Genomic DNA, 16,714 nt, shown 5'->3' on the forward strand with positions numbered 1-16,714 from the left:
TGGTTCCATCACCAGCAGCTGCCCCTCCTGGAGGCCTGGGAGCCTCTTGAAGTGGGTCCTGCTGGTGTTGGTCCCCCTCCTGGACGGGCATGCACATGGGGCTGTCAGGACAGCTGCCTGGGTGGGGGCAGGAGCCGAGGGTCCCCTCATCACTCATGAGCCTGTTTATTTGGGAACCAGAGTCCCCCATTCTCTGGTTGTTACTTGAGTCCCCTACCCATGACACCACCCCATTCCAGGGGGTGGGGCAGGAATAACACACTGCCACTTCTGCAGGAGGCACCCATCTTGCCTGGCTTCACGGTGCACTTGGCTTTCAGAGGACAGATGGAGGTGGAGGGCCCAAGGATGCGTGTCCCCAGAGGGCTTAGGACAAGGTGGCTAGAGGCATTGCCCACGGTCAGACACCAGAGCTCAGACTCTAGCTCTGCCTCCGCCACTGTGTGGCCCTCACAGGCAGGAGGACTCCAGATCCTCAATTCCATTCTGTGCCCACTTTACAGACGGAGAAGCTGAGGCTCAGAGACGCTAATGTCCGCCAACAGGCTGAGGCGCCTGCCACATAGTAAATCCAACACCTGTCCCTGTGATGGTTGGTGACTGGCTAAGGGCTCCTGGGATCAACTCTCCCCTGATTTTCTAGTTATCAGAAGAGCTTAGGGCACTGGCCCACCCATCTTCATGGACCAGCTAGTTGTGTGCTATTAAGTGAGTTGTCATCCAAATGGGTTCTCTTAAAACCGTGGATAGCGTTGCTGTTGACCAAGAAGAGTCACCTTCAAAGATGATGGCCATCGTGTCCCCAGTGACTATCAGATCAGCTACCACCACATTCAACTCGGTACCAATTCCAAGACTGGAGTCCAGACGCCTAGGCTGACAATCCAGGCTGCCCTTGCTGTGACCCTGAAGCACGGGAACCAGCAGCCCTGCTTCCTTTTCAGCCAGCAGCCGGCACCGAATAGACCCTTCCTCCTGGAGACCTTTGACGACTCCACGGGGCCTCGAGGAAAGCTTCTCTGACATGACGTGCCAGCTGCTGTTCTCAGAGCCCGACACATCCTGGCTCATTTGACCCTTGGAACATCCCATGAGATACATACCAGTGCAGTTAAAAATGGAAGTAGGGAAAACTCTTTGGCCTCCCAAGGCAAGGAGGTTCTGGAAGGACACATGGGCCAAGGAGGCAGGTGGCCCTTGCGCGTAGGTTTTCATAGAGATATTAGAAGGGGCCTCAGGCACCAGAGTCTCCGCCACCCTTCAATAGAAGGTAACTGGGTCTCTGGCCAAAGCACCCTGCAGTCTTCAGACACCTGCGGAGACCCCACAGCAGCTGGACTGGAGCCCACCCTGCTCCTATGGGCTCCGCCTTCCCGTCACCATGGAGGTTCCCATATGTGGAGCCCAGAGCCAGCCAACGATTTTGGAGAATATTTCTAGTACAATACAGGGTTTTATTTCTTAAGCCAGGCCACAAAAAATAGTTCCCCCTGGCCGTCCATCCTCTGCCGCCTTCTGGACCTGCCTCCCTACACCACCCAATTCGGCACCTGTCAGGCAGCAGTGCAGTTTCAACATCAGTGAACCACAAGAGAACCATTGGGTTCCTCAGTGACACTGGCTACCCTTTGAGCACTCATTTGTCCACGTCTCTAGTGGCCACAGCTCTGGATAGCAGACTCCCAACTCCCCTGTTCTAGACCTTTGTTTCCTACAGATATGTAAATACACACCTTCCATTGCTTTGCATTTGTCGGGGGTCGGGGGCTGTAGCCCACCCTGCATGCAGAGATTCACCCAGAGCGTTACAGAGCTCAGTCCACACGGGCACCTGTCCAGCCCCATTCACTGACTGGTGCCAGTCCGTTGGGTGGACCCCTAAGTCACCCCCTCTTGATGGGCACTTATGTCATCCCCAATTCATTCCTGTCATAGGAAGGTTTACATGGAATGTCTCTAGCCATTCTGAGAAAGCCCAGGGTTGATTTAACTTGGGGGTAGAGTGGCCAAGGCCAGCACCCACACTCAGGGGCAAGACTGCAGCCCTGGGGTGAGAGCAAGATGCCTGGTCTGCCCACGTGTTTCGAGCCCCTTTAGAAAGCAGTGGGCTAGACATCCACTGGCCCCCCGCAGGCAGAACAGGGTGATCACCAGGCCATCAAATTGTGATGAATTGTCCTGAGAGGACAGTTGGGTGGTTTGAGTGGCAGGTCCTGATTGTACAATGCAGCCTCCCATTTCTATTTACCACATGAAGCCTCTGTCATGCATCTAGTCCTTAACAGCTCCCTGGCTGGTTCCACCAACCCCATGTCACAGGTGGGGGAGTTGAGGTGAAGGGTTAGGAACTTCACCCTGTTCTCTTAAAACATCCAGCTGCTCAGTGGCAGAGCGGGGACATGAGATTGGCCGGAATTCCACAATCCTAGCACATGCCCAGCCCGTCTGCCATGGGCCTGCATTCAGATAGTACAGAAGTTCCCCTTGGGTCCCCCCGGTTTGCATCTTACCACGGAAACTTAAGAAGTTGACCTTCCTACGTCACTGTTAGCTAAACCCCTGATCTAGCCCTTCTCCTACCTAGACCCTGTTCTTAATGCCCGTGGCGGAAATTCACCCTCATTTCTGTGGGAACCAGCTCAGGGAGATTGGGTTCTCCGACCCAGGCTTGTCCCAAACCAGGCTGCACTGTCCCCACATGTGATCTTGGGCAGGTGGTACTTGGTCCATCTTCTTGTTTGCTGATGTGAACACTCCCAGACAGCTGTGTTGTAGACACAGAAAGCACCAAGTAACTGAGGAGGCCCAGGACCAGACTCTGGGCCCTCCACCTCCTCTGGGTGTTTCTGATCAAATTCAGCCATTTGGCTCATAGGTGGAGTCTGCAGCCCTGGTGAGGTAGGTCTGCAGTTGTTGGCCATGCAACAAGGTGGACGGGCCCCTCCATGTGGGGTCCAACCCGAGACAGGTCTCCCCTGAGAGCACAACCCATGAGGCTCACCTGTAAACTTCTGTCACAAGCCCCCTCAGAATTTTGTCATGGAACATCATGGCTTCAGTTCTCTCCCGTTTATCACAGAGGGTCCCACAGTGGGCTTTTGCAGAAACTGGACTGAGAGAAACAGGGCAAGATGACAGCAGAATCCCTTGGGACTTTTGTGTGTGTGTGTGTCCAGAGGCCCCAGGCCAACTTCCAGTCCACTGAAATCAGCCCGAGCCACAAGGTGCAGGCCTCTGGTCTCTAGGTCTCCAGACGTTGGATCAAAGTCCCATGAAGGAGGCATAATCCTGACCCCACTTCCCGCCATTCTACAGGCACCTTTTTAAGGAGCCATTTATAAACTGAGACATCCTGTAGGATTGCTTGGTGTCACATACAGATGTGACCTGTTATTTTTCTATCCTGGTGAAGTCAACTCCCCCTGAGGGCGTCCCTAGTAGAGATAGACCAGGTCACTCCCCTTACTGGGGGGATGGACACCTATATCCCCGCTCCTGGGAAAATAGGATGGATACTTTCTGCAGAGTCTGGGATTCTAGGTTGCCAAAGCTCCTCTACCCAAATTAAGCCTCAGTCAAGTGCATGGTACGAACCACCAGAGAAATGTGCACAATGATTTTGTCTCATGTCAGAACACGTTTACCCCCAGCACAAAAACCTCACGAGAGCCCCATACATACAGGGTTAGAGCCTCCAGAGGGAGTGATTGCTACGCAGACTTAGATCTTTAGATATCTCACTTTGCTTATATACTATCTGGTTATTAAATCAGGCTCCTATTTTAATATGCTATGTTCCCTAAAGCCTGCAGACTCGCCCTGCAAACTAATCAAAGTTAACTCAATCCAACTAACAAGAGCTCCCAGTCAGCCCGTTCTCTAATGCTGCTACCCAGAATGCCATTCTGGATTTTGTTAATAGCGTGGATATATCATTCTGTCACATGCGTATACCAGAGCACATTTAGGGAAAAATAATGACAACCTAATGTTTACTACGAAGGTAGGTCTTTGAAACCCTTGACCAGCAAATCCTCAGTTCTGAGCAACGGCCGATGTGTTTTCCCCACTTAAAAATTTGCAAGAGTTTTAGATCTACAAAAAACTGAAGCTAATCAAGTTCTCTCATGAACCTGTGCCTACTTTCCCTTACGATTAACATCTTCCATTGAAAGTGGGACTTTTGTTATAATAAGTGAGCCAGTAGTGACACAATATTATTAACTGAAGTACACGCTTTCTCCTATTTATATTTTATATAATGTCCTTTTCTCTTCCAGGATCCCCAATGTTTCTTGTAAGGGAATTAATCCTGGAATAGTTCATGACTGTCACAGCCCAGGTCAGCAGACTACATGATCGTGCTAGTGCATGCACCTGTTCAAAGTCTGGACCATTTAGTCATAGGGGCCTTCGAGGGACTCTCTGAAATTCAAGCTGCGTCTGGAGCATGGACTCCAGGAGACGGCTGCTCCCCAGGTTGCAAGCCTGAAACCCATGTGACTCATAGCTCTGAAATCCACCTCAGATGCCAGCGGAAAGTAGGCTTTGCATAATCAAGTTGACAGATGAAGCTGGGCCTGCCCTGCTAGGGACAGGCTCATCCATATCCCGGTTTAAAAGAAATATTGCATTTTTAAAAGAGGAAAGAAACATATTTAAGAGATAAAGAGAGGGGAAAGAGAAGAGTTTTCTGGTCATTGATTATAATAAAATGCAGAGGGAAAAATTCACTTTAAAGGCATACTAAAGCCCTGTCATCTTCAAAGAGATAGAGGAGGTTCAGCTGCCAGGGGAAGGGAAACCTTAACCAGGAGGCCCCAATTTCCAGCTGATTACAAGCAGCCATGGTGAGGCCCCAGTGGGTGGTGGGAATGTTGGGTTAGCAACAGGTTATTTTCCTGCTTGGCTAAGATCGGCTGCTCAAATCAAACTCTGCCATGGAAGGTGCCAGTTTCAGATCTACTACACCCACCATTGCTCTTGGAGGGTCCTCAAGTTCATCCTGCCGGTTGTGACCCTGTGTCTTCAGGACAGGTTTTGGTTTCACTATCAGCTTAGTGCAAGGTGAGAAGGTGGGCCTAGTGTTGCCAGACTCCGGCCCACCCTAGAAGATCTTACTCTAATGTCGAAAGTCTGTTGGCAAAAGCCAGATTGACATGCTTGCAGCTGATCATGGCCTTTCTGTAGCCAGGTGACCGAGCCTTGGAGACCCTGGAAGTGTTGTTCCATCTAGAGCTGTGACATCCGTGAATTCCACTACTGATGGATGAATATGGCTTTGTCCAGAGAGTTCCCGGCTTGCCTGCAATACCCAGGTGTCAGAACCCATGAGTTTCTTTTAGGGGTAGGGGGATGGGTTAGAGGAGGACTTTGTTCATCCTCCCCACTTGCAAAAACACTTCTTAGGGCACCATAAGCGGGCTTCAGTGAAGGTGTTTGGGGAACTGGGCAAGGATGCTTTGCCTACTTTTTGGTGTTAAAATACCTGGAGTGATCCAGGTGGAGGGAGCAGGTTTCCTGCCCCTAACACTGCCTCCTTCTAGCTCTCAGCTCCTGCCTATTCTGCCAAAGAGTCCACTTGACCATTTCAGACTGAGGCTTAAACAGAAAATCTGTTCACTAGTAAGGCAAGAAAGTAGACACAGGTTGCTTCAAGATATTTTTGTTCCACTGACACGTGCATGGGAAGGCTGGCTCAGGACAAGCGTTCTCCCAGAGTCAGCTCCTATTGATTAGGGATTTTGCAAATCTCTCACTGAGTTCACATGCAGAGACTTCCAGTTGGTAGTTTGGAATTGCCATGGTAGGAATAATTTGTACCATGGAAGTTGGCTGACATGAAATCAGGATTTCTCCCCGGAAAGCTGGTGGTTTTCATGGAAGTAGTGGCGTGCTGGTAAATATTGAAGAGGTATCAGATCCTTCTCACAGCAAGTGGCACAGGTGGAAGGCTGAGTTCCCAGGTGGGACCTCAGGAACACAACCCATGTGGACTTGGAGGCAGAAGAGTGGGCTACCCCTTGGAGAAACTAGAGGGTAATGCACCTGTCAGAGGCGTTTGCTGACCCATGGAGAGCTCTGTCCCAGGATGATCTCCCAGAACTACCCTAATTTGAAGTGAGGGGAGGTGGGCTTCACACCTTTCCTAGAGTAAACCTGGAATGTAGGTGGCCCTGGGAAGAGTTAGGTGGGCGACATTGTTATCTGCATTGAGGGCATTTTCTGGGGAAGAGATCCACAAGCCATCCTCACCCCAAACTCACCTTGGGGTATGTTGGCTCATCTCTAAGAGGTTGGGGCAGCACACTGTGGTGTCCCTCTGCTTTAGATACAAGAGGGGAGAAAATAAGCTGTTCTCACATGAAGCAGCCCAAGCTAGCCTGCTGAAGGGCGATGGGTCACGGGGCCATCTGTCCCCACGAAGCCACCCTAGGTCAGTCTGTAGCAATCTGATCCTGGGATGTAAGCACACATGCAGCCCAGGACTGTGTACCCAGCACTCGCCAAGTGGGGGTGCACAAGTCCAGTCCAGACAGGAAGAGGCACCCCACTCCCAGGCTCCCTAGCAGCACATGCTTCTCCCTCAGACAGCTATGGTTTGAGTGTGGTTGGTCCAATTCCAAGGGTTCCCAAGGAAGCCTGGCATCCCGTGTGTGGAGATGGAACCCTCAGGAGAAGTGGCCTGGAGGAAGACGTTAGGTCACTGCCCTTTTAAGAGATGGGCGCCATCTCATGGATGGTTCTTAGAAAGTTCTAAAAGGTCAAGTCTGGCCTCTCATTCTTCTCTGGCTTCCCATCTCACCATGCCATCTTCTCCCCCTCGCAATGCTCCTACCCTGGAGAGCAGGGCAGCCTGCATAATCTACCCCTTTGAGTTGCCTCTTGGGTCCAGTGCCCACTACCAGCTCCCTCCCTCTATGGTCACCAACTATTGTTGTGACAACTCGGAGCTTCTCTAGCTCCAACCTGGAGGTTCAAACTTGTGGGCTCTGGTAGTGCCACCTCTTTCCCCCACCAGCCTCAATGGTGGTGGCTTCTGGCTGTTGATAATCTCTGTGGGAGATGTGTGTGGGGTCTCTTGCCCCATTTGCTCCAACATCTCTAAGGGCTTGGCTACTGCTTCTCCATATTAAGTGGCCTTTATTGAGCTTCTTGACATGTTTTTGAGCTGGGGCCAGTGACAATCTGTGCCCACCTTGCACCAACCCAGGGCACCTCCCACATGGTATTCCCACTTTAAGGGATACAGGGTAGAAACAGTTTTGCATCAGATGGTCAATCAGCTGCTGGGGATTTAGCAGAGACAGATGCAGAATTCCAGCCCTTGTGGAGCTCTGGGTTCCAAGTGGGGAAGACAAAGAAATCCTCATTGGGGTGTAGAAAATAAAGGAGGAGGGGGGCAAAGTTACAATGTTAATTATGATAGAGAAGGTCTCATGAAGAAGGTGGCACATGAGTAGAGACCTGAGGGATGAAGGGAGCCATGCCACTCTGGGTAACGGCATCTAGAGGACTGAGAAAGGGCAAAGCCCCTGCTACAGGAGACTAGCTGTCCCACCGCTCCCTCCCACCCTAGGTCCTGCCTCGTCTCTGCGGGCTGAACTCCGTTGAAAGCGAGACACGGGCTATCTGGCACAGGCCAGAAGTAAAACAGATCTGGTCTAGATAGGAGGGGAAGCCATGGAGATGGGGATTGACCCTCGGCATCTTATAAATCCTAGTGATTGTGCCTTCTGTCCTCCCCTTGGAGGACATGAATTCCCCTCCCCCTCATACCCCCACCATGGAGAGCAGGAAGACTGGGGTACAGCTACCCCCTTCTTAGCACACATGTTGGCGAGTAGTCAGGTGAACCTCCCAGATCAAGGCAAGTTGATGAGAGACCTTGGGTGGGGCCTTTGGGAGAACTGGGGAAACTGGAGACCATTTTTAAAAAGTTATCTGCTGTCCCATTGACCTCCCACCCCATGTCCCTTATCCCTTCCCTGCAGTCACTCCAGCTGCCCATTTCTAGCATTTGAGCTTCTCTGTCACTTTACCTGTGGTGAGTCAGCTCATCATGCTCCTGGAAGCCCTGGGGGTAGAACACTCCTGAAGGCAGCCTTCCAACCCCCAGTGGCCTCTTCCCTTTATCTTTTGATTTTGGAATCCCATCAGGTAAACCACTTGCTCCCATGATTTTGGGTCTTCATCCAATGCAGACGCCTGGAGACATGAGGACTGGAGGGAATGCACAGCTTCCGGCCCTTCTGCTGATGTCTACAGGGGGATGGGCCCATGCATTGAATAGGACATTCAAGTCCCCTCGTGCTCTGACTGCCCCGAGGATCACAGAAAAGGCCCTGCCGCCAAGGCCACAGCCCGAGAGGATTCCCAACAGTGACATGCAGGTTAAGAGGACATATCTGGATGCAGCACTCTCTCCAGTGAGCCTGGATTCTGGAGCAGGGAGGAAGATATCCATGTGGCAGTCCCACAGGTCCCAGGGGGCTTTTATTCAAAGAGAAAGTCACTATTCAACGGTTGGACTGCACCCATCTACGGCACCTTTGGGATCTATCATAGCATTGGCAGTGTCACCATGAGCTTCTCAGATCACCCCAGCCCAGGGTTCAGCACAGAAGGGACATGGGGCCTGGCTTGTTTGTGCCTAATGTGGCTTTGCTCAAATGAGCCTTTCTCTGCAGTGTCCCCCTGGGGTTTGCCCAGATATCCTCAGACTTATATTATAATCCAAGTCTCCCCTGTCCACATCCAGTTCACCCCTTTACCACTGCTGAGTAGCTCAGCTCGTGCACAGAGCACTTATGTCTTCTGCAGCTGGCCCTCTCCGGCTTCCAGATCTCATCCACCTCTCAGTCATGGCAGGGCTACTCAGGTGGACACAGCTGCCCAGAAATGTTCTACCTCAGCCCCTTCCAAGGGATCTTTAAACCATAATTGCTGACCCAGGATGTGTTGGTGCTGAGTTTATCCAAAAGTATCAGCCTTCCTCCTTCAGCTCCAGAGCCAAGACTAATCTGAACACCCCACTCCCCATTCGTTACTATAATTCCATCAGCAAGCTGACCAGGCCTGACCCTCCCTCTGATTTATGGCCTCACCAACAGATGCAGCAGCTGAGGACCCAGCCGGTCATCTGGGTAGCCAGGAGGTGGGTGGGTTAGAAGAGAGGGCACCCATCACAGCCCTTCTGGAGGGGAAAGGGATGTAGGAATTTTCAAGTTTTGCTGGATGAATGCAGAGGGCAAGGTATCTATGCAGGGCAGAAAGATTCCTTTCTGCATCTTCAAGTGAGCCAACTTGGGAAGAGGGAAAAAATAACCCGTGTGTCAGTGACATGTGGCGGCATGTGCGGTCTGATATCCTCTCCCACTCCTGTAACTCCATAATTACCATGAGCCCTGGATCATTTTGATTTTAGCAAATATATTGTCATAGGATCATGGGCAGGACCGCAGTTATTTATATTTCAGTGGTTTAACAGTGATTTTATTACATTTAGGAAGGTGTGAAGATCTCAAGTAGGGTGCTTAGGGAGTGTTCACAGAGTGAATGTGTCTCTGCAGTTGTAATTAAGGCAGAGCATCTTTACATTGGTGTGGTCTTTTGAGAGAGCTGCTTTTTGGAAGAAGGTACCCTAGGCCTCCTTCCTACACACAGGCAATCTCACTTGGTGCATCTAATTGGACAGGTTCCTGCTCCCCATGGGGAATGACCTCAGTCTGAGTTGGATACAGTCTGGGGTCATTTGAAATCGGCAGATGGTCGGGCTTCTAGCTGGAGTGGAAGGTTCTTTATTCCCTCTTCACTTCCATGTTTCATCCTGCAAGAGCCAACTCTGCTCTCAAACAGCACTGAACTATGGATCTAGACTCTCTAGGCTCTAATCCCATCAACACATGCTTTATCCCAAGTGCTGGCTTCCTGTAGGAAGGTGAACTTCAGTTTCATCTACTCCATTTCTACAAAGCTACGAGGTTTATTTGGTGCCAAGTGGGGGGAAGCAACCTCAGCGGGTCCCCCGGCATTGACTCTGGGATCCAGTGGTTACTACAAAGCGCCCTTGGGATTTACCAGTAGGGATCATTCCACTCCAGGAAGCGGGAGGGCAGAGGGTGGAGAGGTGCATACCATCAAGCAAAGTCCAGAGGCAACCACATCACTCCACCGCTGAGCTCTGGGGATGGAACAGTTGGTCTCTCCAGTGGGCTTCAGGAGCACGAGGAAGGGGGGGCTGTGGATCAATGCCTGGAGGAGGCAGAGGTATAGTCACCTCTGGTTCACACATACAGCCCAAGTGGCCCAAGGTTCATCCTTTGACATTAGAGATTTGACTTTAGGATTACAAGTGCCTCAGGAACCAGTGCACATAGAGATGTACAGGAGGGCCCAGCAAGGACACGCTCCAGATGCTGAACACATCAAGATGCCAGGTAATTCATTACCATTAGTGAAGAGGTGCTTCTGAGCACAGTCCAGGTCCCTAAACTGCCACCAGCCTTTTCAGCCATGGGTTACGTGGGAGCCACTCTGCCGATTCCACTGGACAGACAACCAGGGTCGGAAGAATCTAGGTCTGGTGAACACTAGGGACCAGGAATGATTCCACTGCAAAGACCACCGTGCACCCGACTTCATTTCTACTGCTGCCAAGGGGCCTCCACACAGCAGGGACAGGTAGTGGGGAACAAGTGGTGGTAGAAGAGGTGGCATATTTGTGACAACCCGAGGAGCAGGAATAGCCAACAGGGGTGACAACGATGGCAAGATCCTAAAAGACAGCTGTAGTGGGGACAGCATGAAAACTCCTTTATAACTAGGTCAGGCAGAGAGGCCATCCTAGTGTGGGGGACTCCAGTGGAAGAACGGACCATATACGATTCATCTGCCATAAATGGTCATTCCTCATACTCGAGGATATGCCCCAAGTAGGCAGACAGCACATCTCCATGTGGGTGTGATTGTTTGGTTTGACCTCAAAGATCATGCTATACCCTGGCCTGTGCTCCATAGGAGTCACCTATTTGTATTCACAGGGAAGACTCTGGCCCCTGTCCTCAATGAACTGTGAGTGCCAATTTAAAGTTCCTTGCTGGCCATTTCTTGGCTTTTGCTAAAGAGATTGGGTTTTGGTGGCTATGAAAATAATGGTACCTCTGGAATCCTATAGTATAAGAGATCCTATCCCCAGGGACCAGAGGATGGCATCAAGAAAAATCCTCAGCAGAGCAAAAGGCAGTCTGGGGTATCTCGTTCTTTTCTTCCCAACCAGTGACTACATTCCCTTACCATTTTGGGCTTCCATGGCTAGAAGCTCAGCTGGGTCCATGAGCACTGGTTACTTCTCTGCTCTTTCAGTTCTAGGAGAAGTGGCAAGGGACACAGTCCCGAGACTACAGAGAGACCATGACGAATGGGTCATCTTTTAGGCCGTGGACTTCATGCAGTGGTTTCCTGTCTGCCATCAGGGATTAACTGGGAATCAAAGTTCCTTCTCTCCACTTGCCCAGAGTATTAAAGCTTTGGTTCACAGAAACATTAGAGTCAGAGCCAGGGGAGGAGAGATTCTGTGTGTTAAATAAGCAGCATCTGCAAGGAGGACTTCTCTTCCTTAGGAGTTGGTTCAGGGAAGGGCTTATCCTCCCCAGGTGAGGGCTTCACATTCACTTCCATTTGCAAAGGCACATTGACCCCATCAGTGGAATCATCCCTTGTCCTTAGTGTTCACCAGACCTAGATTCCCGTAATCCCCTCTGGGAAGGAGGAGCCCAGGAACAGCAGAACCCACTTTGATTCACTGGTTGGATTCCTCAGCCCCACAGGTTAAGGGATGATTTCTCAGGTTCAGCAGAGGTGGGCAACCTCACCTCCGAGTCAAGACCATCCCCTGGAAGGCCACAGTACTGGGGCATTTTGTTCCATGTCCCAGGAGAGCTTGTGTCATAGCAAGCATGCAGGGATGACCACAAAACTCAGGACTTTCTATCTAATGTCCTTATTTCTCGTGTCCTTCCATCTCTCCCCACTAGACTCCAGGAGCCAACAGTTTTCTTCAAGGGAAGTCTGGATAGCCCTAGACTTTTGGAAAGTCCCACCACCCCCCACACAAACCTCTCATTCCATAGGATTCCAGAGACTACCATTATTTTCTTAGCCACCAAAACCCAACCACATTAACAAAAGCCAAGAATGGGCCAGCGAGGAATTAGAGTTGGTACTCCTGGTTCATTGAGGACAGAGGCCACAGAGTCAGTGCCGAGTTCCTCACCTGTGGATCCCATGATGGCAGGCTTATCGTTATCATCCTGCATAAGAGAAAAATTCTCAAAGCCGCATGACTGCCAACCAAGGCAGGTCAAACGTCACCGAGTTTCCCATTCTGTTTCTCTCCAGGTCTTTTGGTGGAAAAGTCCTATTCTCGGGTCCCAAGACTGCCTTCCATTCTTTGATTTCAGACACAACTGACCTTTGGTCACTCATTGTTCCATGTATTCTGCCACGTGAACCCTTATTTCCCTGTATAACAAATAGCAATGGACAGTGGAGGGTCTGATGCTCCATGAGGACCGCTTTTTAATCCAAAGCCTCATCAGCTCAAACTTCAGGGAATGGCTTCTGAGGGGCATTTCAGAGGCACACCATAGCATTCCTAGGTTTGAAGTCCACGAACCTGCGGTCACTGGGAGCTAGAGCTCCGATCAGGAGGCAAGAAGTAGGTTTTTCCCCCCCAGACTTCAGTGCTGACCCCACATGGAGGAATGAATTCCCACAACAAAGGATAAGAAATCAGCAGAAATATACATTCGACGTTCACAGCCGAGCCCTCGGATTCCGAGTCAGTCTATGGCGATGACCAGGATGCTCAGGACTGTCACTATTTCATTTGAGCCAATTGCCCAAGGACAGACCAGACTGTCCCTAAAAAAAGAAAAAAATGTACGATGGTTCTTTGTGGAAGACCCTCAGCAGCAAAAATTGTTTGCCCAACTCTTGGTCTGAAGCAGCATGGAGAAATCCTAGGCATGGCCCTGGATGCCTGGCTGCCTGCTCCAGGAGCTGCTTCTAGGAGCTACAGAGGCTGTCTCCACCTGAAGGCTCTCCTATTATAATCACACCCGAGTATTGTAATCTGGTCTGAGATCTGTTGCCATCTTTCTGACGGCATTGGACAGGTGTCCCTCGGCCATCCTGTGTGAACCAACTTGTCTGGTTAAGTGATTGGCAATACCAGTCTAGGGTTAGACTCACCAAATCTGCCAAAGTCATCAGGATTCCGATGTGAGCATAAGGATTTTTTGGAATGAGAGTTTGGCAAGACAGTTTGGCACATCGATTCCCAAAGCAAGATTTATTTTTAAATCCTGATTAAGGGCAAGCATGTACCATTTTATGACATGCCTTCTCTCCCTTTCACATTTTTGCCAAAGAGACATTGACATAATGGACAGGAAACTGTTAGTCGTAATTGCCCCCACCCCATACAATAACATCCAGGCATAAGTAGGTATGACTTAGTTTAGATCCAACATAGCCGTCAAGTTACATTCTCTGAACACTTGAAGGAAAGGTTCGAACAAATGAGAACATGTCTGTGGGGCCATAATTGAAAGTGGCATTGAGGCCATCAAGATGGTGAGACCCAAGAATAGCATAGACCACCACATCCAGTCCAGCTTCTATGGGAACTATATGGTGTCGGAGGCCAAGGAGTCCTGACGCTCAGGTGCCCAAACTTCAAGTTGTGTTGTCAACATACCTGGTCCTCACATCATGAGACATGAGACCAGAGACATGAGGCTCTGGTGCCAAATTTCAACCTAGGAAGTACCCCCGCTTATCTTACCCTGTTCAGTTCTGGATCCCCAACACCCTTTCCCCCAATCACAATTGGAAGGCATCCAGACCCCGCTGGGATGCTCCAAGAGGAATTGGGACTAGTTCCCAGCTTGGGCAGAGTACCACCTCCCACAGGCCTACAGCCAGGGTTACTCTAGAGAATGCTACCCATTCTCACCAAGGTCTTGACCCCAGCTCAAGACCACAGACTATTTCCTGTGTCTAGAAGGGCAACTGTCAGGCGCTTGCCCTGCTCTAAAGAAAAAGATGATCTACGCAGGGTAGATCCTAAGAGGGCAATCCTCTTTACTTTGTCTTTCAAACAAATCTGTTATGTTTCCTTTCCTGTGGACTTTGACGTCCAACATAAAAGGTCCCTGGCATAGAATACTCAGTCAACAAGCAGAGTTGCCGCAATATCACTTTAGACCTTAACACTGACTAGGGTGGGGTTCCTGGTGGCTTTCCTCCAAGAAATAATTCTAAGCCACTTTGATATAAGCAATACCCAAGAAGACTCATCTTTAGGGCTTTATCCAGATCTTTGCTGGCTATGTTCTGAGAGAATACTACCTTTGCCTCAGTGAAAACAGGTATTTCTTTTGGGAAAGGGCTATGCATCAAGTTTCATGTAAGAAAAAAAAAAAAAGATTAGGAACAGCTACTGTGACTTCTGCTTTCAGAGTCCCTTAATTCAACCTAAGATTTCAGTCAGATTAAGGTCACAGGCAGAAGAACAAAAGCCAATAGCAAATGAGACTAGAGATGACCGAATTCTGATCCTTCAGAATCCAGACTTGGGAAGTCTTGAATTCCACTTGATGAACACGTCTGAACCCAAGACAAGTCCAGTGATTCAACTGCAAATGATATGAGGACTCCCTCGCTCGGAGCTTGTTACCACAACTGATGATTTCTATCCATAAAGAACTTAAAATACTCTGCTTCGTGATGGTGTCGCAAAATAGAGGGGATATGTATTTCCAGTAGGAAATGTGCACTATTAGATACAGGCAGTGTTTCTAAAGCATTAGATATCAGCCAAACATGGGTAAAGAGGTGAACTTGTGTTGGGGGATCTACAGCTGACACGAACACACTAGTGGCAGTTACATGTCTTTCATAAAACCCTGTTGAGGACGGAAGCTTTAGAACAATTGAGACAATGGCATTTTAGAGTATAAAACTGGAGTCCCCCAAAGAATCCCTATTCTTACTCCTTTGTGTGCCCAGGTATCAGGAACCTACATGCTCAATGATAAGGTCTCACTTCCAGAAATGAGCTGCAGAGATCACAGCCACAGAATTTTCTACTCCCAGCTAAGCTATCACAGAGTCCAACCATTTGCAGATGTATTCACATCTAACTGTAGGTAAGGCTATTAATCAAGCCAATTGTTTTTAGGTAGTACCATACCCAGGGATGAAAATGGAAATACTCAGAGTGCCAACACCTCAGCCCGTTCACAAAGGCCACCGTATTGGACCACATGCTAGCGAGATGGTTCAGGATGAGCTGGAGACCCAAGATACGTTTCCCTGAATGATACCTTTATAAACCACCCCCTACCCTAGCACATCCAATTATGAAGATTTTAGTAAGATAGCTATAAAACATTTAATAAGTTTAGTCTATAAAACATTTAACATTTTGCCAGGGATGGTGTCAGTATTATATGAGAGGGCACATGCCAGTGTCTGTCAGAAATGCTTGAATGATGCCCACTTCCCGCTTGGACTCGATTCTATGCCTTGGTTTACCTTGATCTGGCCTGCCTACCACAACCAACCTTCCACTCCTCCACTTTAAGCAGTATTGTTAGTAGATCCAAGGCCAAGGGCAAGCCACATTATGACAGGTTCAAGGTAATTTGAAAAGTCTCAAGCCCCTTGTGTTAGATGAGAAGCCATCTAACATCCACAAAGTGACCATGATTTTCATACGTAGAAAATTTTATAGAAAATGAATTTTATAGAAGATGAATTTTCAGGGAAATTCACAGGAGTATATATAATCCAGCCCTGGGGTTAGCAAAACCACATTTAGCTGAAAGAATAAACAAGATTTGAGGTTGGGTAGGTGTCCCCTCAAACACATTTGAGAGCTAACACATGAACGTGCTGTGTGCCACTGAACTAGACACAAGGAACACAGGTCAATGCATATCCTCAGAGTTAGGTCCACAGAGCTACCATGGAGCAGCAAGTTTAGCACACCAAGGTCAGAATACGGTTTCTTTGGGGTGCACATCCTCAGCATCCTGGGACCATCAGAGACCAAGATGGCCAATTGAGCCAAGATGCTCAGCAGACACTTGCTATGGCAGTGGCAGATGAGGGGCAGTATCTGTGCTAGTCTAGGGGCCATGTGAGGTAAATAGAACCCTCAGAGGGCAGGGTGTAGATTTGTGCTTCCACATCATGAGGCTGCCGGAGGAAGGAAGGCACACTGCCCCACTGCCCCTCTGCCCCCCGGCATGTGTACTCAACCCATATCTGGTTCCAGGCATGGAGGTATCTTGCCCTAATAGATATCCTCAATGCAAAGGGGACAAGCTGATTTGCATTACAACACCCAAGGCTGTAACGCAGCTGGATGCCTCTTGGCCCAAAATGCAATCCAGTAGTTCGCTATACACCTTTAGAGGCTTGTAGTCTGCAAGCTAGTCATAAGGCTGCTTGGGGTACCGAGGCAATAGGGATTTAGTCCTTGTCCCTAAAGCTAGGCTTCATTACCATAATGCCATTGAAGGCCTAAACCCTTTAAGGATGACCTAAGGAAAGGTCTCTCCCTCTTCCTAAGGATGGTGGGGACCAGGCTCTGGTGTGATCCCTGCCTTGCTCTCTGCTTTTGATACAGAAATAAGTCCAG

This window comes from Spermophilus citellus (assembly GCF_964194105.1).
Source record: "Spermophilus citellus genome assembly, chromosome: 3".
Lineage (NCBI taxonomy): Eukaryota > Metazoa > Chordata > Mammalia > Rodentia > Sciuridae > Spermophilus > Spermophilus citellus.